Raw genomic sequence first — 24,457 nt, forward strand, 5'->3', positions numbered from 1 at the left:
GGCAAAGAGAGGAGAGGAGATGAACACTGGTCACTTTTGTTGAGTTTGAGCCATGCTTTGAGATTCCTTGGGAAAGCTTCTACCAGCAAAGCTATACCTGAAAGATCTTCCTCAGCCACCTCCTTAATGATTATGCATCTATTTGAAGAGCTCTGAGCTGTCTCTGTTCAGGTATAGAGTAAGCATTTTCTCCTGTTGCTGGTAGGTTGACAGAGAGGACTTTTCTCAGACTGAGAATAGAGGGATGGCTTCTGGGTCAATGGGGCTAAACTGATTCAATTGCGACACCTATGAGTTTCTTATTGACTGTTTGATGAAGAAATTGTAAGTGAAGTGGGTGATCACAGAGGCTGCCCTATCTAAAGAACTTCCGGGAAAATGATGGTGGAATCACCACACTAAGAGAAGACCCTGACAAAGAACATGTAATTAACCTACAGGTTCTAGAGTAGTCATTATATGTCTATTGAAAGTGGCAATTCTGTAATGTTGGCAAGTGGTAAATTTGTGTTTGTGTATACTTAAGAAAAATCTCTCAGAATCTTCAGGGGCAATAATTACAAATATTTAGTGCTGGCTATGCATCCCAAACTGTTTTAAGCCCTTAAATTTGAATTATTTAGTTTATCTTTATAAGATGAGGTAGGAACTATTATTACCTTCACCTGTAAGATCAGAATGGGGTTGAGGGGCAGGCATCACACATACAGCAAAGACCTGTGTGACCTTGTGGGCATTCGGAGATAAGACAACTAATTTCAAGTGATCTAACTAAGCTTGTAGAAGAGTATCTAGGCTCAGTAGGCAGATCGTTTCTATCCTTGCCCCCTAACCTATCTACAGGTTTCTGACTTGTTAGAAAACCTTGGTTCTGCGGCTTCTCCTTTTCTAGGTGCTGTCTTTGAAACTTAGAGACAAAAGAGTCTTGTGAGTCATTTAATGTCTGCAGAGCCCTTTGCATTCCACTTAGGAGTGGATAATAAAAATTGATCTCACTCCTTCATTCTTTTTGCTTTGGGCTTAACGTATACAGTAACCAGTAAAATCATCAGTCCAATGAGCTAAATATAGCTAGGATTTGAAACTTCAGTACGAAAGATAGTCTCATCAGGCATCAGGATTGATACTGAAATAAGACCCAGTTATCAAAACCCTGCTGTTTGTGATGGAGTTGAAGTGATATCCCTTCCCTATTTTCTTGCCTTTTACTTGAAATTCTAAGCCCCATTAAAAGAAATATTTTTTAAGAGAAAGAAAGCAACAAAACAGGATTCGTGGGTGGTGAGTTAGTACTTTTGTGCAGTAACAGTTAAAGATCTGAGATGTGAAATCATGTCACTTTCAGACAAGAAGATATGTAGAAGCTCTTGTTTGAAGTGTGTCTTAGCTGGGAGGAGAGAGCGCTGCAGCAGCAGACAGAATCCAATATGGCTGCTACTCAGAGGGAGTCTGCTACCTTCTCTAAGGTTTATTCTGAACTTCCACTAGGGAGGTGGTTATTATTCAGCTATTTCTTAATATAATTCCTCACCTTCCAAATTATCCACAGGGAGCGATTTAGGAATATTTTTAGCACCATGAATTATAATGTTAAAAATAATGAGGTCCTAGGACTGTTGAAAGGCTATTTTCAATTTCAGGTAACACCCGACTGTAGCATAGGTGAACTTCTCACTTCAAAACATAGCATCCCAGATTTCACAGTGGTCCTAGAGCTTCAAAACTGTGAACACCCTTTCAATTCTTATAAAACCACACATAGCAGCTGTGTGCCTTTCAGGGTCAGCTCTCTGGTGAAAATGATTGAATTCTTGCAGGCTAGATCTTTGGAGTAATCTGGGGAAATGGATCTGGAAAAAGCTATTATTAAGGACCCACTGTTAGCTCACATTTTACTGATTCAAAAAGTTTTCTATCTTTCCTTATTTAAACAAGCACAACTAAAAAAAAAAAAAAAAAAAAAAGGAGTTGTTTCAGTGCTTCATTATGTATGCTGGTCATTCAGACAACCAGCCAGCCAGCCAGCAATATTCACAGGGGCTGCTGTACACCATACATTGTTCTAGGTGCTTCAAGGACACCTCGCTCACAAAGAATACTTAATGAACAATCACTGGATTCCCTCAACTGGATTTGCTCATGCAAGGCAATGCAATACAACACCCTATGGATATAGAGCAGGTATGAATCTTAGGGAGGGATATACTATATATTTCAGTTAATTTTTTTGTTTTCATAACTCAATTTCAGATTTTAATTTCTGACTGCAAGCTTCATTCTGCTAGGCTAGTGGAAAGAAACTGTAACCTCAGTCCTTTGTGGGGTTTCCCCGTCTCTCCCCAGGATTGTGTCACATTTCTGGATCTTGTGCAATGTCAAGACACTGGGATAGGTTGTCATCAGGTCCTCTCACACCTGTCCAGTTCCACTGTTTCTAGCTTCACCTTTCAGGAATAGCGGATCTTAGCCACTCAGCTGGGGGCAGGGGTATCCTGGGTGAGGCTGTCTCTGGTTCTAGTGGCCTTTCTGCATCCTACAGTCATTCTCTTCCTTTTCTGAGGTCTTGCTGCCTTCCAGGTGGTGGTGCCAGGGGTGAGGTAGGGGTACCATCTGCTCCCATTACCCCTGGGAAAGTCTCTTTAGGGACTGAGGAAAATCCTTCTCTATTCAGGTTTCTTTGAGAGCCTTCCTTATCCTGAGGACTTCTGTTAAACAAAAGACAGAAAGACTAATGGGAGCAGTTCTGCCTTTTTCTCTGCCACGTTCTTTCACTGAGACAAGTTATGGGAACATACAAAGGAGGATAGAGAGAAGTGACAGCGAATAATACTGAGGGGGGTGGAAATAAGTGATTATTTCCAAACATTATCCTTTAACAACGCTATGGAAGTAAACGTGCATCAAAATGCCTGCAAAGGGAGGGGGAAAAGGGATGAGGAGGAAAGGAGACTCCAACTCAGAGAGGATTGAGAGGGTCTCTGGCGTATTCAGACATAGCTGTGCATGCTCAATGGTGCCTTTTAAAATTGGATGCCATAAAATGGGTAGCTCTTAAAAATGACTGTTTAGGATTGGGTGGTTTCATAATACACTGGGCAATGATCAAATGGCCTGTGGGGCAGTTGGAATGTAGGCTACATTTTGGGGGGAAATGAGTTAAATAGAAGGAAGAGAGACAAAATTTCTGTAAAATCATTTCTCCTTTTACTTTTTGAATAGATAACCACTGACTCAAAGACTATTAGTGCTAAGGCAGATTATTGGAGAGCCTATAGTTGCATCACTTGATTTTTTAAAGAATGGAAAGGTAGTAACATTCGACTCCAGTTGTCTAGTCCATGGCAAGAACGGAACTAAAACTAAGTCCTTGAGGTCCTTTCTTGTCCTTTGTGTACTCTAGGACACTCTTGTATATTGCAAAGGTGTTTAACAATTAAGTTACAATTTTAAGGATAAGAACTAACTATAAAAGAACGTCTTCATCAATGCCAGTACTATTTTAATGGGTTGCAAGACAAAACCGTTGTCAATATAACTGGTGCTGGGAGTTTACTTCCAGGAACTACAGATGTCATCTAAGGACTTGGATTGCATGCAGTGAATCATCATTGTGTTCTCAGATTCAGAAGCCCAGGCCAGCTGCATGGCCAGATGGCCCAGTGGCCTCATGGGGCTTATCCTGCTGACCTGAGAACTAGAGCAGAGCAGAGAGAGAGAAATTATAACCAGTGGCTGCTGCAACCCCAGCTGTTGATCTGGTTCCAGACATGAGCACAATGCTGGTCTCGCTGCCAAGAGAATAACACATATTCTAGCCAGAGAGAGAACTGCCAAGGATCCGATGATCTGCTTCAATACGTGTGTGTTGTCTCGTGGGCATCCAGAAGATGAATGAAGCTCAGTTTAAGTTTTTTCTTCAGTATTACTTGAAGAAATGTATTTTGTGACTTTGTTATTACTTTTTTACTCAAAGTGTGGTTCATAGACCAGAAGTATCCATCGTGACTTGGAGCAGGATGGAAATGCAGAGACTCAGGCTGCAACCCAAACTTAGTGATTCAGAGTCTCCATTTTTAACAAGATCTCTATGTGATTCACATAATCCTTAAGATTGAGAAGCATAGTAAAATATAAACAAAGTCAGGTCATAGCACTGGGTCAGTAGGACTGGGGAGCAAACAGCTGGGGGCAGCGTAGGGGGATGCGAAGAAGAGCAGACTGAGATCTGAGACCTGGTCTGGACCCATTTCTGCCACTTCCCCTGGATGTGACCTTGGAGAAAGCACTCCCGCTCTTTGGGCATTGATTTCCTCATCTTTAAAATGGGAGAATAACATCTGACTTGTTTACCTCAGGATTGTGGTGAGGATCGAATGAGATACTACATCAGGAAAACGATCTGTAAATCTCAATGCACTTTTCAAATGCAAGAGCATGAAAATTGTTGTAGTGGTTCAGACCTACCTAAAAATGGAATTTGGGCTTTTTTGACTTTTGAGAAATGAGTCATATCGCCAGTCTAAGTCAATTATGAAAAAATGTACGTGACAGGCAAGAGCAGCCCATGAACCAAGGAAATATCTCCTCTGAGCCACTTTCCTCCGAGATGAACATAGAAGTCTGACTCATAAAAATGGATACAGTGAGGCACTGTTTATGAAGTTAACACTGGTTCTCAGCCAGAACTGTTTTACAACCACCTAGGGGATCTCTGAAAAACTATTGTTGCTTGGGTTCCAACTCAGACCAATTGAATCAGAACCACCAGAGCGGGGACACAGACATTAATTTTTAAAAACTCCCCAGGTGATTCTAATGTGTAGCCATGGTGGAGAACCACAGATAAAGTGCTCGATCAGAACAATGCACAGTTGAACATTTCTTGTCATGGGCAGCTGTGGAATAAAACTAGAAGGGAAATACTTCTGTACTTTCTCCTCATGTTTATCCTCCGTAATGTAATTCATTCTAAAATGTGAACTTGGATAAGTGAAAAAGAAGATAATCATACTTTACAGCCAGAAACTTTGAACATAAGGAATTCCTGAGGTCACCTATTATGATGTGATATGGTCAAGCGTGACATTACAGCTCTAACTTATTAGACTTGGAAAATGGACCCAGTCAAATGAGGGATGCTGAGAATGAAGGCATGGGCACTTGGGCTCAGAAGACACCCAGGCAAAAAAGTAAATGTATTGGTTAGGGAATGAATGACTGATGACTGTGAGTCAGGAAGGCTCAGGAGCTTCAAGAGTACTCAGCAACAACTGGGATGGGCACAGTTAAGTTTCCTTGGAACCAGGTCAGATTTCTGGGAACTTTTGTCTTTGTTCTGGCTCACTGAGGGCATCGACTCTCATACTTGGGTGCTTGTATCTCCACAACAGGTATCACCTCTTTTCTAAAACTCCAGCTTAGCTGAAGATGTGATCGACCTCTCTCACACCATTTCTGAGAAATATGGTTAGAGAGCCTCCATCTTCTCAGTATAGGCAAATTCTTAAGATGAGAAGTCATCTGCTAAGAGGAGGAAGAACGAGAGTATAATGGCTGTACTCTCTCTGCCACCTAAAACGCTTTCTGAAGCATGAGACCTGGGGACTCGGGCTGTGTGAAGTTCCATTCCCTGTCTCACATGTACACAGAGAACTACCTCATTCAATTTTCTTTTCCTGAACAGCCTTCACCTATTCCTCTCCAAATACCCACTAACCCCAAGATCTACTTGGTCATCCTTTGTCAATTAGCACTAGCAGGTCTTTCTGGCAGAGGACTCTATTCCCCTCACCCACCATCTGCTGGCCAAGAATCGGATACCTCATCTTGTCCCTTTCAGAAATGGTGCTGGCTCAAGGCACTGAACACACTGGACTGAGACTGTCCATTGTAAGAGCGCAGAGGCAACACATAACTCCTTTCTTGCTTAGGGTTATGAACTCAGCTTCTCCCACATATCTCTCCTCATGGGACTCTCTCTCACTGGCTATCATGAAAACTAAATGATTTGGGAGTGACAAGGTCCTTTAAAGTCATCTTTAATGGAGCACATTTATTAGTAAAGCAAAAGAGAGGGATAGCTTTCTTTTCTCTGTAGTTTTTACCCTGAGAAAAGAAAACTTGATAGATAAGCAATTTTAGGGTTTGTTAAACAAATGTAAGATATCATTAGCATTAGATTGCTTACATATGTGCGTATTAGCTGTTATTTGCAAAATGTCTGGCACTTTCCTAGGAGATTTAAAAATTGTAGGGGGAAAATAAACAAGTGAAATGAAACAAATGTCTCTTAAAGTTTCCTATATTTTTTTTCCCTCTCCTCTCCTCTTTTTCAGTTTTGAAGAAAAGTATAATGATAACTGGAGGAACAAACTCTTTGGACTAAAAAAGTCAGCCTTAGCTCCCAACCAGGCCTCTAAATTACTGTTTGACAGTTTGATTCATTTCTGAGCCTCACTTTTCTTTCTTCTATAAAGGACAGAGAAGATAATCATCCCTCACACCCAATGTTATTGTGAAGTTTCAACGTAGAAATGTCTTTGGGCTTGTCAGAAGTTTTAAGTATTTTAAGCAGTCAGATCATAAAAGATATTTTTATCATATACAATTTACACAATCATATCCCTAAACACCACAGTATTTAATTATTAAAAAGCAAAACAAAAACCCCTTATTTCCTGGGGTTAAAATATATAGTATGCTGATTTTATTGTAATAATATGGCTTGGGAAACCATCAGCCAATATTCCTGAACGCCCCCTAACCATTCAATTCTCCTTGCTTAGGGCCTATGGTTCATGCCTGCTGGTTCCTGGCGAAGTGTGCCAGTTATGATGGTGGTGAGATTGTTCCAGAGGGGAGAATCTTGAGTGGCTAACTCTGCTGAGCTGATAATAATTTAGTTATTTGACAGTGGCCTCGACAGTAAGCAGATACTAGGCATTTTTACCTTTGGCTCTTTCATATAAGTTATAGCCCAGTTCCAAATATATTGCTTCTACTCTCTCTACCCCTTGCCAGAGTTCTGAAGCAGGTCAGGCTAACAAGGTGCCATACCTGTGACTTCAAGAATCAGATTCCCTTTCTCTCCTTGTTTTTGATCTAGGAGGTGAAGAGATGAATTCTCAGATAGGATGGGGGTCACATGTAAGCTTTTTGGGAGGTTTCCAGGTATATTATTTGGTAGAAGAAGGTTGTCAGCATAGAAGGGTGTAACCAGATTTGATCTCCAAAGTGTGATAATTAACCAACCTCTCTTTAACTTTTTAAAAACAGGATATTGCTGCTCAGGTGTGTTACATTTGTGGTCTTATTGGGTGTTCTCCCTAACATGTGTGCTGGCATGACATAGAATCACATGCTCAAATAACGGCCAAGCTCCTTCCTGCCTCCGATTGGATACTCTAGGCCATGGAATTCAGGCAATGAAATCGCAAAAATACTTTACCTAGATATCATTCCTGCTCATCACTCAAAAGTTTCAGAGGACATTTTATTTAAGGCCATGAATGGAACATTTATTTTTATGGGTCCTCTCTTGATTTCTTTAAATAGTGAGTTCCTCATCTGTCTTTCACTTCCCATTAGAAAGTGCTGACATTACTTCTAATTTTTTGTATACTTATTATTCTTTGTGATTTCTATAGAGCTCCTTCTTATTTTTTCTTCCTGTTATTTTGGTTTTGAACATTTACAGGGTGTTAGGTGTCAACACCAATTAACACCAACCATAGGCCTTTAATCTTTTCGTAGTGGGACTCTAAGATCTTAACTACGAGCAGAAAGCTCTATGGCTTGCCAAAATTGTAATCAGTAAGGAAGAGTCTCTTCCTCCACTCTGTTTTTTACTATGGCTTTTTCCCCTTCTTGCTCCATGACACTTGTGACCACAAGATTTGGGGGGAATGAAAAACAGTTCCTTGTCATCAAAACCTGGGGACCCTTGCTTTCTAGAGAAACCACAAAGACATAGTTCTATTCTCATAAAACTCTCTACCTTTCCAAAATCCTGGTGATTTAAGAATACATTTCTCTAAACCGTATCTTACCTTTTTATTCTTTTTTCCATTTCATTCTTTATATTTCAAATTCTACTGTAAACGAGGTTATTATTTTTAGCACTAGTTTATCCACCTTCTTTTCCAATTCTAAAAGAATAGGTTCAGAAAGGAGGCCTTGATACCTCTTCTTCTCCTTGCTAGCATGATTCTCCAAAGCTTCTGAACCAGGAGCAGTTGTTAGGGATAGATGTGTTGGGGGCTGCGTGCACCTCTGCCTCCCCTTTATCCAGACCCAGAAATCCCAGAAATTCAGTGATGATAGACTGTCATGGTTAATTTTGCGTCTACTTGACTGGGCCACAGGGGGCTCAGATATTTGGCCAAATATTATTATGAGTGTATCTGTGATGGTGTTTCTGGATGAGATTAATATTTAAATTGAAAACCACAGTAAAGCAGATTGTCCTCTCTGAGTGGGCCTGATACAATCAGTTGAAGGCTTGAAGTGAACAAAAAGGCCGACCCTCCTGCCAACAAGAAAGAACTCTTCCTTCCTGATTGACTTCGAATTGGGACACTGGCTTTTTTCCTACCTTCAAACTTGAACTGAAACATCAGCTCTTCCTGGGTCTCAAGCCTGCCAGCATTCAGACTTGAATTACACATTGACTCTTCTGGGTCTCCAGCTTGCTGACTACAAATCTTGGCATTTGTCAGCCTCCATAATGGTATGAGCCAATTCTCTCTCTCTCTCTCTCTCTCTCTCTCTCTCTCTCTCTCTCTCTCTCTTTCCCTATTGGTTAGTTTCTCTGGAGAACAATAATACACAGATGTAGTGATTTTATACCTGGATATAACACAATCTCTTGATGTTAAAATGGAAATCTTGATTTCTAGATTTTCATGATAAGCACTGTTAGGAAACCATGTCTCTTAGTGTATAGACCTTAGATCACTTGTCTTAGTATATAAACTTGAATATGAGACCTGGTTTTTAATCCCATCTCTGCCACTGACTAGCTGTGGGACAAAGTACTTCTCCCTGGGCTCCATTTTCTCATCTACTGTCTGAAGGAATTACAGTAGGTTATCCCTAATGTCTCTTTAATGTCTAACCCTATGGTTTTTAAAACTAAAATAATTAACATTCATTCAGACCATCTTTATAAATTGAAATCTGAGAGGGGTTGATGAGAATAAACAGAAGGATAGTGTATCTAGGGAATGGGCGGAAACATCTTATCTTTCCAAGTATTCTCTTTGTTCTTCCTCTTATCTGCCCTGAACTCATCATCGTCTGGATCAGTAAGAATTTGGGTTTTGGGCTACAGGTAACTGAAAATACTGGTGCAATCAAGGATCTGTATCTTATACCTGTGTCCTCCTGGCTCTGCCTCCTCTGTATTGGTTCATATGGCAAGGTGGCTGCAGTACTTTCTTGGGGGCAGGCAAGATGAGGAAACTTCTCTCAAGAGCCCTCCGTAGATTTTCTCTTATATTTCATCTGCTAGAATTGGATCACTTGCCCTCTTCTAAAGCAGCTACTGATAAGGGGAATGAAGTTATTAGTAGGGGCCAGACAAGGGGTTGGCAAACTGTAGCCTATGGGTCATATTCAGCCTATGGCCTGTTTTTATATGACCCATGATCTGAGAAAGGTTGTTATATTTTTAAAGGGTTATAACACAAAATACAAAACGAGGAATATGTAGCTGGAAACTCTAAAACATTTACTATCTGGCTCTTCACAATAAAAGTTTGCTGGCTTAGATGAATCACAATCTACCTCTGGAACTGAGAATTGGGTCAACTGTCCCCTGAGTTACATGGAGGGCAGGGCTGGATATTTGAACAAAAATTGAGTTCTGTTAGAAAGAAGAAAGGAAAAATGGATGTTGGTTTTGTAAGTAGCCAGTAGAGTCCACAAACTTTTCTCAGATATGGGAGGCAGGTTTGCACTGCCAAACTGAAGCATTGGCAATAATCTCTCACATACTAGCTCTGAAGATACCATTTCTGAGAATTTAGGTTCCCAGATGGAAAGTATTTTCTCTCCTGAATGTTCTGCTTTCTCTGCTTATAAGCAGATTTTCAGGTAATGGTCAGCTCTGCATTTTCCCCTGGAGATCTGGAGAGAGCATTTCCATAACATAGACACAGACATGCTCTCTCAGGCACTCAGTCACACACATGTAAACATGCTGACACAGAGACATAGAGGAGACATCCACCTGAGCTACTCATTCAGAGACAACGTAACAAATGGCTAAGAAATTAAACATGTGCACTCTATTATCATGGCTTTTAAAGGGAAATGCTAATTTCAGTTTCTGGTTCAGTTTTGTGTGAGCACAGGTTGTATTAGGACTAACTAAGCCTGCATTTAACTGATAATATTTCTAATTAGGCACATGTGCTCTTTTCTGAGTTCCTAGTAACCCACTGAGTGTAACTAGTTGTTAAATATGCCCCGAAGCAAAGAAGACCCTGTAAATACCCTTTGAAAGTGCTGGTTTTTGAAGTATTGTTTATGACTCTAGAAGAGTTTGTCTGGGGGATTAGAATGCACAGACATGAAAAGCTGAATACTAATAAGCACTCATTTTCTTTAAGCCTATTATTGACTTTGGCATATCATTCCATATTCTGGAGTGCTATAAATTCTTAAAACCAACTAAGAACATTGTCATCACAGCCTCTGCATAGTTTGCCAAGGATAGTGAGAGAAAAACAGCCTGTCCATGCCATCAGAAATTCATAGTTGAAATTTATTCTGCATATGCTCAGTATGCTGAGCAAGGATATGGTTTTCCCTGCCTTCTAATAAGACTTTCAAGAGGAAAGTAAATATTAAACACTTTAAAGAGATTATTTATAAAGCAAAGAGGCTTCTAGCTACGTATTTATTAATTCATTCAACAAATATTTATTTGCTGCACTGATGTGGCAGGTTCAATTCTAGGCACTGAAAATGTACCAGAAAAGAAGCAGACAAGGATTCCTGCCCACAAGGACTGGAAATAAAATTTGGGAGTTGCAGTATTTATATAATATTAAAGCTGTGAGACTGGATAAGATCACCAAGAAAGTGAATGTACGTAGATTTGAGATTTCCAAGGACTGAGGAACACTCTAATAATACGGTGTAGGAAAGATGAGGAAGAGACAGAAATAGAGCAGGTAGTGGGGATGGAGGAAATCTAGGAGAGTAAGGTATTCTGTAAACTAAGTGAAGTGAAAATACGCAAATGTATTTTGTGTATTCAAAGAAGAAAAAATACACAAATGTGTTAAATGCTAACAGGTCTAATACAACAAAGGCTCAAAATGAACCATAGAATGTCATGACATGGAGGTCATTGTGGATCCTGATAAAAGCAGTTTTGGTGGAGGGATGTGGAAAAAGAACTTGACTGAAGTGTGTTCAAGATACAGTGTAAAGAGAGAAACAAATGGCAATAATAATAATAATAATAATACTCAATGTTGTTACTCAACATTCAGTAAAGGATATTACTTATTGGGGCTTTTTGTTCATTTGTTTTGCAATACCAACATCATGACTATAATTAAAAGCTTCAGCCTTTTAGATAAAAATATTAGCCTTTGGCAACTCTCAAGGTTTTTTTGTTTTTTTTTAAACCTGGAATTTTAGACAAAGGTTGTATTAGTTAGGATACTAATTTGGTTGCTATAACAAAGGCCAAAATAGTAGTGCGTCAAACAATATGAAAATTTCTTTCTCTCTTACTCCATGGTCTGAGTGAAGGAATTAAAGAGGATCAGTGAGGTTGGGGTCCTTCCTGCTCTACCACGTTCCACACATAGCTTCCGTCTTGTGGTCTGTGATGACTGCTCTAACTTCCACCACGACTTCCACACTCCAACAAAAATAGGGAAGAGGGAAGAGCATGGTCCTACCTTTTTAAGGGTAGGACTTGTAAGTTACACATCACCTTCTCTCACTTCCTAGTGGCCAGAACCTGGTTGCATGGCCACACCGAGACACAAGGGTGGCTGAAAAATGTAGGCTTTGGCTGTGTAGTGATATGTCCAGCTAAAATTTACTAAAGTTTACTCCATTATTACTAAAAATGAAAAAGGGGCAAGATAATGGGGGACAATTAGTGACCTCTGTTACAAAGATTGATTGAAAACAATTGAACTGTGACTATGAAATGAAAACTATATGCATTTTTTTCTATACAGTTAATGATCACAATTATCTTCAAGAAATAATTTAAAATTAAGTTTTTCCCCATTAGGAATTGGCCTCAGGTCATGAGGGTCATTTTCTGCACTACAATGGTTATTTCCTGTGTCTAGCTTATATCTTGTATGTACCAATTTTGTAAAACTCTTATTTTCTGAAAATACATTTGATTATGGTATAGGCTACAAAATGTCTGCTGCCAGTTTTTTGTTTAATAAGGCACAGCTTCTCATTCTATATCTGTTGCTTCTGCCCATTGTTTTTTGCTTCACTGTCTCCCCAAAGAATACTTTCTAAACCATTTTATGAGGCCAGTATTACCGTAAGATCAAAACCAGACAAAGATATCACAAGAAAACTACAGACCAATATCTATTACAAATATAGTTGCAAAGTTCTGAACAAAATAATAGCAAATTGAATCCACCAGCATATATAAAGGATTATACACTGGGACTAAATGGGATTTGTGCCAGGAATGCAAAAGTTGGTTCAACATACAAAAATCAATCAACATAATGTACCATATTAATGGAATAAAAGATTGTCTCAATAGATACAGGAAAATCATTTGACAAAAGGCTAATATCTTTCATGACAAAAACACTTGACGAACTAGAAATAAAAGGGAGCTTCCTTGACCTGATAAAGGTCATCTATGAAAAACCCTAGCTAACACCATGCTTAATAGTAAAAGACTGAAGGCATTTCTTGACAATTCAAATCAACATTGTACTGGAGGTCTTAGCCAGAGAAATTAAGGAAGAAAAAGAAACAAAAGCACCCAGATTGGAAAGGAAGAAATAAAACTCTCTCATATGCATATGATATAATCATACTCGTATACGTAGAAAAAGATAAAGAATCCACACAAAAAAGTATTAGCACTAATACACAAGTTCAGCCAGGATGCAGGATACGAGATCAACGTACAACATCAGTTGTATCTAGTTAAAGCATGGTGAAGGTTGGTAGCTTGCTTCTTTGAGAAAATACAATCACTTTCTGATGGACATTTAGACTAAGAAGGCTCTGCAGACTTACACATGCCAGGGTATATCCTATGAAGCCCTATGGAACCACCCTCTGCCTGCAGCATCTTGGGCTTTTCTGTTTAATTTCATGCTCACAACGGAGTAGTCTAGTGGTTTTCAAATGTCAGACCTAGGAGGAGTACTTTTCTTAGACAAAGTTTCACTTGTTTGAAGTGAGATGAGAAAAACATGACGGACGCAGTACACTTCTAATTCCATTTAAAGAACTGTTGTTATTTTGAGAAACTATTCTGTTTCTTTTTGGTGTGAAACATGTCCTTTCTTTCTGTGGATTTATTTGTCTGGTAGTTTATACTATGATCTTTGTTGTTTTTTTAAAACTTATTTACTTAATTTTATTCCTTGGCAAAGTGAAAAGCTAAAAATATCCCCCACTGATTATTCAATTTAGTTCGAAAAATTTACTTTGTGAAATTTAAGACTTTGGGAACCATACAAGGAAGCTACATTAGCTGTGTTTACTATGGTTTTAGGGCTTTCTCTAGCTTCTCCCTAAGTGTATTTCTATTCCTTTCTAGTCTTAGCTTCCTCTTTCTCTTCCTCATTTTAGTTTATTTAAAAGCTTGTCTCCTCAACTCTTTTGTCTGTTATGAACTAGGAAAATGTTGGAGTAGGAAGAACCAGAAAATAGCTTGGAGGATTTGAGACTGCTTAACTTGGAGTCTTAATATCATTCCTCAGAAATAGAGAAGTTGTACTGTGAAGGGCATGGCCTTAAATAATTTTAGTCATTAAAATAGGAAGAGCTGGGTTAAAATTGTTGAACATTTGGTTGAACAACAAGAAGGAATTCATGAAATGGAACAGTTATTAACCTTGTAACAGCCTTCTGAGATCCAGCTTGGAGTTTCTGTCCCTGTGGAATGCTAGCCAGGTCATTTCACATCTGTCCAAGTTTCAGACATTGAAGCTTGACCTGGTAATCTCTGAAGAATCATTTTAGCTATCTAATTACAAAACATTTTGATGACTTACCCAAAATTCCTGCATGATTTTTACATCCCTGTCTGTACTCTTGAACTTTCCAAGATTTTTAAGTAAGGTTTATAAATCAGCACTGACCCATGGGCTTAAAAAATTGTGCTTCGACCAATAAAGTGACAAAAAACAAACAAACCAGTATCCATAGTTTGAGCTACCTCATTTTCAATGTTCTATTGACTTGAGTTATTTCATGATTATCTTGTTCGTAACGTTAAAAGCTGGTAACCTTCTGCAGGCAAGCCAATACAAGTTTTGGAGAGCCTAAAGTATTCTTTCTCTGTCTTCAATATAGTGAATTAAAAAATTAAGAAATTCCTACATATATTTTCTATCTAAAAAGTTATGTATCTTCACAACTTTGGATTTAGAATCTTGCTCTGAATGGCACTCTGTTTTATTCTTTTCAATCTAAAAAAATGTTCTTCAACTCTCTTTATGCAAGGAAAAGAATGAAGGTCTACAGAGGTTGACCATCTTGCTTAAGGTAATGCAATTAGGATTAGAAGCCAGATTTTCTAATTCCTGGCCTATTGTTCTTTCCATAGCATCAAACTGTCTTCCTCAGGAATTTTGCTCTGAAAAAAATGAATTCTAAAGAGAAATTGTGGCCCATCTCCGAAAGCCTTTTTATTTTTGATGAAGGATGCTAGTGTTGATGAAGGATGTTAGTTTGCAAAATGGAGCTCTGGCACTCCTCATTTCAACAAATGGTGTTGTTGGATCAAACTTGCCTGTGTTCACAGATTTGTGAAGTATTAGAGCCTGGGGGACTTTTGAGATTCTCCAATCTAGGAGTTTCAAATGATTCAAAGCTGCAGACCTCTCTTCAAATGAAACCTTCCATGGAAACTCATTATAGGAAGCAATTTCAAGTAAAACTTCTCCAATTGAGGTGAGGACAGGAGTTGGGATCTGTCCCATTCTCTCTGTCACTGCTTACTCCCAGGGATGCCTGAAACCTATGTTAGAGCATTGGGCTCTCTGGTGAGCAGTTTCAGGGCCAAAGGCTTGGTCTTTGGCTCTCATTTTACCTCTGAGAATACTGAAGACATAACCTTTATTTTCTTAAGTTATATCCTCAAGTAAATTCTTAAGAAAGAGTGTGTGGAAGGCAAAATGTTGATCTCTTGCAAGTCTTAAAAAGTTTCTATTTAGCCTTCACATTAAGGATATGTAAGTTGAAAATAATTTTCTTTCAGAATTTTGGAGACATATCTTCATCAGCACAGAAGTCTGTATGTCATCTGATGTTCTCACTTCTTTTGTGGGGAAATACAGTTTTTTTCCTCTCTCTGAACAGTTAGAATCTGACTTTAATCTTTAAATTTTCTTTTGTTACATGCTTAGCCTTTAATATTTGTAATTATTTGTATTAGGTGTAAAAGACACACACACGTAAGTTTGTGTATGTGTATGAATATGTATATTCCTTATCACCCTTAACATGTTAATGATTCATGTAGTCCTTACTTTTTGAATCTTATTTCACCTGCTTCTGCAGAGAAATAATTCACTTTCACAGCAGCTAGTGTTGTCAATCTCTCCCCCATGTCTAGAGATGAGAGCTCTCTGCTGTTGCTGCTACTGCCCTAGAACTCACTGTAAAAAACAAACAAACAAACAAACAAACAAACAAAACACAAACACCTAGAGTTTTTAAATAATCTGTGAGTTCAGAGACCAAGGAAGGGTAGATGTAATGAAAATAGGAACAACCCAGAGCTGATTCTGAAGCTAGCACATATAATTTTGTGTCTTCCTTCCTTTCTAATACTTTCACCTCTTAATTCCTTTTCTTGTCTTATTGCATTAACCAGAACCTCTAGAATAATGTTGAATAACAGAGAATGATAGTTGGATTCCTGGCCTTGTTCTTGAGATAATTTGAATATATCCAGAGTTTTAATCTTAAATATAATGTTTTATTTTTATTTCTGTTAATAGTCCAGGATTAAAAAGACATATCCATAAGAATAAAGTATACTAAAAGCTTTTTAAAGAAATGGCTATTGAATTTTATTAAATATTAATTAATAAACCAATTTAAATTATTTATTGTAACTTTTGTGTAAATTTCATAACTGTTTATGTGCACATTTACTTATACACATGCATAATCTTCATAGATGCATAAATGTGTGGCATATGTACTTTTTACGTCCTTACCACATTTTCTCCTATAACTTAGATTAACAACCTAAGATTTATCCTTCTATGTTTTTTTCCATAATGATGTAATTCTTTCCATATGTTCATTGTATAGACTATTTTGGAGTTTGCCTTTCTCATTCAACAATACTTCATGGAAATCCCTCCAAGTTAAACAGATGTTACATTTTAGTCTTTCTAACCTTTTTGGTACACATTTTCCCACATGAACATGAGGATAATTAATTATTCTTTTCCCCCAGGACTATTGTGAGAACCAAATGAAATCATACATATATATATATATATACATATATATATATATATATATATATATATATATATATATATATATATAGTCTTATATATATATATGTATATATATGTGTGTGTGTGTGCATATATATATCACTAAATATGGAATCTGCCAAATAGTAGGCCCTAAACAAGTTGCCTAATCTCATGCCCAACTCAGGGAGAGCAACACTTTTCCTTTCCTCTTGGCAGTCATGATCTTTGGCCTGATAGTTTATAACTCAGCCAATGCCTAAGAACTTGCTGAGGGGCAATGAGGGTACCCTGAATGTGGTTTGGTTCAGAGCAACAGCTCTGGAGCCCTCGGCCTGGTTTTGAATCCATGCCCCTATGACTTTGTCACTACATTGCTTATCTTGGACAAGTTTCTGAACCTCTCCGTGCTTCAGTTGCCTCATCTTTAAAATGGAAATATTAACAGTACCTACCTGTTACACCTACCGTGGGTGTAAATGAAATGATGTGTGTGATGCACTTGGAAGAGTGCCTCCTACACTGAAAGCACTCAGTAGGAACAGGCAAGTAAAGTGAGAGAGCACAGGCTTTGAAGTCAATTGGCTTATCTCGGCCATTTGCTGGCTGTGTGACTTGGGGTGAATTTTGACGTGCTGTATAATCCCAATCTTCATCTGTAAAATGAGGATAATAACACCCACCTAAAAGAGTTGCTCTGAGAGTAAAATAAGGTAAGGTACGGTCGGGGGTGGTGACATATAGTACATACCTAGTGCAGTCTGCTTTCTCTGCTCATATTGTAGTCCAGCCTATGGATTGGATGTGTTTGATTGGCTGCCCAAAGACTCTCACCATCCTTCATAGTTCTCTCAATTCCAAACATGAGCCTGCCAGCAAACTTTCAGAATATATGTTCTCAGTGAGTAGGGGCATGCCTGCTTCCTGATTGTCCATTCTCTTCAGTTGGAATACGACATATCCAAGTGGACATTGGGGTCATTCTCTGTTCTCAGCAGCCTTTGCCACCTCATTTTATTTCTTTCCTGCATGTGGGAATACCCATTTTGTTTCAAGTTACTCATCTTGTTCTGTGGGGTACAGATTTACTGCTGGTCAGGCATCTCCTAAGGAGGTATGTTTGCAGTTAAAAGATGTGGGAATGGGACCAACATGAGTCTGGTGGATACATATCAATTTCAGCTGGCTTTCTTGCCCTCAGTGATATACCATCCTCCAAAGACATCTCAGTTTCCTTCTCATATCTCTGAGTTATAGCTCTCTCACTACCTCCCAAAGCAAAGCAAGACCGAAAAAGAAAAAGAAAAAAATGCACAGGCTATCATCTCATTCAATGCAAATACAAAATTCTTCAAGAGAACACTTCAAGGGAAGGTATTGCTACACCAGATAATTTGTCCATCTCTTCTCTTGCTGAGATTTGCTTGCTTCTGATGGCATTACAAGAATTCAGAGTTTGCTCTATGGGTCTGTACTGAAAACTTTTTTTTTAATCTTGCCCCTTGCACTGCATTGCACACATGCTTATGTAATGGATTTTGTTTTGTTTTTTCCAGAGAAGGACCAAAAACATTAGTACAGCTGTGAATTTTTGTGTTAAGTATGATTTAGCAGCACCCCCTAATGGCTATATTTAGGAACGGTAGAAGGTTCTGAGATGTAAAGGAATCTTGGGACTTCAAAGCAGGAAACCTACAGAAATATATATTTTTCTTTTTAACACCTAATCATATGAGCCATTCTTACCACCCAAGTATGTTTAATTACATAGAACTTTTTAACCACCTCATTAATTTTTTTTAGGCAATCCAAATGAACAAACAGAAACAACTGCATCTCTCTGCTTTAGTCTCAGAAGTGATTGGAATATTCCATTGGGTCCACACTTCTGCTTTTCTCCACTTAAACAGTACAACCCCAGGAAGTGGTGCCCAGTTCTACTCTTTCATTAAAGAAGATTCTGTCATTTAGCCACTGGAGTGGGCATTGAAGAACACCATGGATTCTGTATTCAACCACAGACAGCTCCCTTTTGATATCATTTTCCATGCTATGGGTGTCAAGTATTAGTACTACTTGTCAAAGGAATTATCCCAGATAATTACTAATAGGTCAGATTTCTCCATCAGGCATTCTGGTTTCTCCATCAGACATTCTCGATAATTAAGAGTCATCTTATATTCCTTACATAGATGACTAGGTTTCTCATACTTGGATCTAACCAATTTTGTACTTTGTACTAAAGTGACCCCATTTTCTCCCTTTGGTAACTGAATAGGCACATCAGGGTCATTATCAATTATCATAAAACCTACTGATGGATAGAATCTCCATTCTTCAAAATTATTAAACATTAAAAGCTGATAAAATGAAACACGTAAGCAATTGAGCAAACTGGAGAATATGTGAGTGTAATGAAAAGAGAGTGAGTGAAATATTTGAATCCCAACTTCTGCCAGTTGCTATTTTCTTGAGCCTCAGTTTTCTTATCTGTAAAATGGAACTCCTGTGAGCATTAAATGAGATCATGTGTGTTAAATTCTTAGCACAGCGTATAGACACTCAAATAATTGTCAATTCTTCCACTCCATGCCATGCAGAAAAAGATAGAAAAGCTAAAACACAGAGTTTACAGTTGGTGAAGCTTGAGCTGTGGAATTTGAATTAACTGATTCCGTGGCTTTAAAAAAGTGTAACAGTTATAAGCCCTGGCTCTGGAATTCTCACCCTGTGTTCAAACTCTCGATCTGCCACTTAACACGCCAAGGGACCTTGTGCAATTTCAACCTCTTCACTGCTCAGGCTCCTTGGCTGCAAAGCAGCAATAATAATGGCATCTACCTTATCAGATTGTTTAGGGATTAAATGATTTTATAAAGTGTTTACAAAAGAGTCTGGCATAAAGTTCTCAGTAAACGTTAGTTGTTATTCATTTCAAAAGGTGAAATACATAAAAAGGGCCTAGAAAAACACAGATAATTAAATTCATGTATTTCTGTCCTGAACATGCTCTTTTAAGTCGCATACTTATTATTTTATGTATGGTGTCAACCAGCACTGTTCAATAGAACAATACTGTGAGCCACTCACACATTTAAAATTGCTGTGGTAGCCACATTAAATAATAGTAAAAATCAGCAGTAAGGCATAGTGACTTCCTGAGCTCCCTTGATAGGATGCACTGAAAAGGACCTTTCTCAGCTGTGATTTTTCTTGCCCAAAGTCATGACCTCATTCCAATCATGAGAAAATATCAGACCAACCTACTTTGTTATTCTGTAAGCTAACAGGTAACTACTTTTCAAAAGTGTCAAGATCATGAATGGCAAGGAAAAACTGAAGAGTTGTCACAGATTGGAGGAGACTAAGGGAACAGGACAACTAAATTCGATGTGGTATCGCGGATCGATTCAGGAACCCAAATAAAAGGACGTTAGTGGAAAAAAGAGGTGAAATTTGATTACATATTATAGTTTAGTTAATTGTATTATATCAATGTTAATTTCTTGGTTTTGATCATTGTACTATGGTTATATAAGATATTAACTTGAGAGGAAGCTAGCTGAAGCATACGTGGGAACTTCATCCAACTCTACAACTTTTCCGTGAGTCTAAAATTGGTTCAAAGTAAAATAATTTAAAAATTAAAAAGAAACAAGTGAATTTAATTTTAATATTTTGTTTAACACAATAGGTCAAAAATATTATCATTTTAACATGTAATCAGCATAAAATTAATAAGAGACTTTACAGTTTTTTGTACTGTCTTCAAAAATCTGGTGTGTATTTTACATTGACAGTGCTTCTCAATTAGCCATTTTCAAGTGCTTAGTAGCCATGTGTGTCTGGAGGCTGCCATACTGGGCAGCACACGGGTAAATGCAGTGATGGCATGTTAGCCAGGGGCCCAGTGACTCCTTGTTACCATTTCTCTGGGGTAGCACCTCTCCAAGCTCTGGTCCTGAGCCTTCCCCTCTATATTCTTAGAAGCCCCAGAGGTGTAGCCCACAGGAGGAGGGCTCAGATGAACTAAAGTCTGGTCACATTGTTGGCTGGTCTAATGAGAAAATGCATTAATTTGTAAAGAGCATTGTCCTTTTTAGGGAATTTGACAGGAGGGAAAGATCCAATGGAGTTTTTTCCTACTATTGAAATAATATAAAAAATTTTCCACCTTAGACCTGAAAATAATGTCTAATTCTGCTTTCAGCTTCTTTCACAACTCTTCTCCTTTCTTACATTTCATATTAGTCACCTTTTTTTTAATATTTAGCTTTTGAGCACACATACTAAGAAATAGCTTTAAATTTTTACTAAATCTCACAAGTCAAGGAAGAGAAAGTTCGAAATGATTATTTTTTTTTAAGGTAATCAAACAACCTCTGCATCTTCAAAACAAAACCCACCAAGAAATCTAGTACCACAAAACCTCACCACAGGCCCTGCTCAGGGCCGGTAGAAGACAGCTAGAGGTTTGACCAGCTAACCGCGCAGGTCACCCCTTGATTCACACAGGCACTTCCAGTCTTTCACTGGCTGTTTGACTGAGGTAGGAGGCAGAGCAAGACCAGTAGACGAGGGAGGAGAACTCATGCGCTATTTCTCTGCTACCTCAATGCCCGTGGAAGCTAAAGCTTACTGAGCAAATAAAACATATTAGATATTAGTGGAAGTACTTTACTTGTGTTAACTTATTTAATTTACACAACAAACTAATGAGGCAGGTACTGTCACTACCTTCATTTACAGATGAGAAAACTGAATTTACAAGTTTAGTCACTTACCCATAAGCCAGCAAGCAACTAGTAAGACTGGAAGCTTGAATTCAAATCCAGAAGGCCTGGTTCCAGAGGCTCTGCTCTCAATTTCTGCACCAGGCAGCTAATCCCTCTGGATGAAGCACCGCACTGTTGCTCTAACAGAGTTTGGAGCCAACGAGAGTCTGTGAAGAGAATCCAGATTTGTGTTTTGAAATCAAATTTTATTCCACTGGAAAAATTTCTGCGCACTGGGTGTAATAAACATCACATTTAAGAATGTGGCAAAACTTCTAATTTTGTATAGTTGAAGGAAAAACTCAAATGTATAAACTATTGTTAAGAACATGGAGCCTCACTAAATTAAATAGAAATGAGCAGCTCTGGAACTTGGAACTAAAATGAAACAGTAAAACAAATGACTCCACTACTAAGGTTTCTGTCGCATATGATATTCCATCTTTGAGGCTGAGATCTCCAAAACTTTAGCATTTGGTTTTGATTTTTCTTTGAGTTTGTTTTATAATCAGTCCAAAATCTACTTGATGCTTTTACATTTATTTCTAAGGGAATGGGTTCCCAAGTACAAATTGCAAAAGAGAATTCTATTACTTTTTAATAATTGCAATAGAGGCAAAGTGTATCCAGGCAGTATTTATTCCCAAAGAGAGAAAAAAATTAATGTGATTGTGTGGGGCTCTTTTTTTTTTTTTGCTTTGCTCTCCATTACTGTTTAGATACACTTTCGCTGTTCATATAGAGCACGACCAACAATAAACTGAATAGACCAATCCCTAGCAGGCAAATCCTGCAAGTTAAGTAGTTTGGGTTAGGTCAGGGTGTGGGTTCAAGGAGACCCAGAAGTCTCAGATAAGGCTTTATAAATAACCTTTGTTGGAGTAGCAACACCTAGGGGTTGGGTAGGAAATTGACCTCTACACTCTGGAGATCTTATTTTATTTCATACTCTTCATATCAGTTGGATTTCCATACCTCTTTGTTCAGTAATCCTTGTACACAGTTTCACTGTGTGAGAGGAGATAACACGTTAAGTTCTAAAATGCTAAGTTCCTTGCTGAGAAATGGAGCTTTGTCCCAAAATTTGGTAGGATGGGCAGTAGTCCAACCATAAGTTAATTCCAAAAATGGCTACAAAATAAGTGCACTGGAAATTTTGTTGCCCCAAATGATGGCTCTGATGACATATTGATGGATTTTAAAAAGTGGCTACTTTTCCTTAGGATTTATATACATAAGTTGTAGCTTCATGATGCTAAAACAATGACTTGATTTGGTTTTCTTGGACTGGTGGAGGAGGAGCTTTTTTTCCAGACGAGAAGTCTTTACCTTAGGAGCCATGAGGATGGGTGTATTAACTTACTATGGCTACAACAACGAAGTACCACAGACTGGGTGGCTTGAATAACAGATACTTCTCACAATTCTGGACACTATAAGTTCAAGATCATGGTGTTGTCACGATAGGCTTCCGAGAGCCATGAGGGAAAGATCTGTTCTAGCCTTCTCTCATTGGCTTTTATTGTAATTACTTTGTTTTATAGAAACTTTATTTTCCATAAGCCTTATTTCCATTTTCTGTTGAAGAGTCCGTAGAAGAATAGCTTAGGACCACTCAGTGGTTGTTCCTACTCATTCAGTGACCTGAGCAGTGGGGGCTGCAGACCAGTCCTCAGGGGAGGCAGAGCACTTGGGGCTTCAGTAGGGAACTGCTGACTGGTGCAGAGGCCACCTGTATGCCTTCAGACCTGTATGTGACCTCAGGTTGAGCAGCAGTAAATTTGGGAGCTGGAGCAGTCCATTCATCCTGCAATTCATTCTTGGTCACAGCCTATTCAGCGGCGGGATGCTCTTCTTTTTCAATCTCTTGAGGATCTCTGTGGAAGTAGAGATCAGACATGACCTCCTGCAGGTGCTCATGGGAGATGGTGCCATGCACGTGCAGAATTTCCCAGGCCAGCACCCACAACGAGTCACTGAGTGAGCTCCCTTGTTGCACAGGATGGCAATGTCCACACGGTGCAGAGGAGTGCAGTATGATACAGGGCATTGGTAGGCAGGATAAAACACTTCTGTGAGAGGCTGGCGGTCAGCCCTGGGATCTCTAACCACCAGAAGTTGGCTCCTGCCAGGAGCCTGGACCTGGTTAGTGAAGGTTCCAGGAGTGAAGCAGCAGCCACAGGAGTGGCTCCAAAGGTGGCAGCAAATGTCAGTGCAGCCTGCTGATGACACTGACATCCAGCCGGGTTTTCAAAGGCACAAGCTGTCGGCAGAAGCTTCTCTCAGCTTCTCTTTATGATGAAGATGACATCACTTTTTTTTTTTTGTAGATGTATGTTCCATTTGAAAGGTTGGTGCCATCTTAGTGGCAAGGAATTTGCAGACATCCTCTTCCTTCATTTGCAGGACATTGAGGGCTATGGACAGTGTGAAAATTTCCCTTTATGTGATGATGGGAACCCAGAGCAATGCCTCATGGACCCCTTTCTGGGTAGCGTAGAAAGGTCTCGGCTTTTTAATGGTTGTTTTCTCCCTATGTTTTCACACTGTCTTTCCTGTGGTCATGTCTGTCCTAATCTCCTCTTTTTATAAGGACACCAGACAGAGTGGATTATGACCAATAGGACCACCTATATGACCTAATTTTACCTTAATTACCTCTTCAAGGGCCCTGTCTCCAAATACAGTTACAGTCTGAGGTACTGGGGAGTAGGACTTCAACATATGAATTTTGGTGACGATACAGCTCAGCCCCCAACCATGGATAGCCTCATTTATTTTAGGCTCATAGAGAATAGATGCTTAGCTTTAGAGCTAGCCTTCAAAATTATAAGTTGAAAATGTCTCTCTTTGGTTTACAGTCTTTTTTCCCCATTGTATTGTCACCATCTTCTTTATCGTTATGAGACTCTGTGCCTCACTGTTCTATCTCCCTCTATCATCAGTGCTATTTCTCAAGAAAGAAGCTGATATCAATTATTTACATAGTAGAGC

The 24,457-nt window shown here is 38.8% G+C and overlaps 1 long non-coding RNA gene and 1 pseudogene across 1 annotated transcript in view; both read right to left on the reverse strand.

Moving 5' to 3' along the window:
- LOC148754896 (uncharacterized) overlaps positions 1–21,611 on the reverse strand; it is a 197,547-nt gene extending 175,936 nt beyond the window's left edge. Inside the window, exon 1 of the long non-coding RNA XR_016019733.1 lies at positions 21,473–21,611. This is a non-coding gene — a long non-coding RNA (uncharacterized LOC148754896). The remainder of the gene's footprint in view (positions 1–21,472) is intronic.
- A 1,457-nt stretch (positions 21,612–23,068) lies between these two features.
- Positions 23,069–24,028, reverse strand: LOC141571126 (small ribosomal subunit protein uS2 pseudogene; annotated as a pseudogene).
- Between the last annotated feature and the right edge of the window lie 429 nt (positions 24,029–24,457).

This window comes from Rhinolophus sinicus, chromosome 17 (genome assembly GCF_057876585.1).
Source record: "Rhinolophus sinicus isolate RSI-liver-muscle chromosome 17, RSI-T2T, whole genome shotgun sequence".
Lineage (NCBI taxonomy): Eukaryota > Metazoa > Chordata > Mammalia > Chiroptera > Rhinolophidae > Rhinolophus > Rhinolophus sinicus.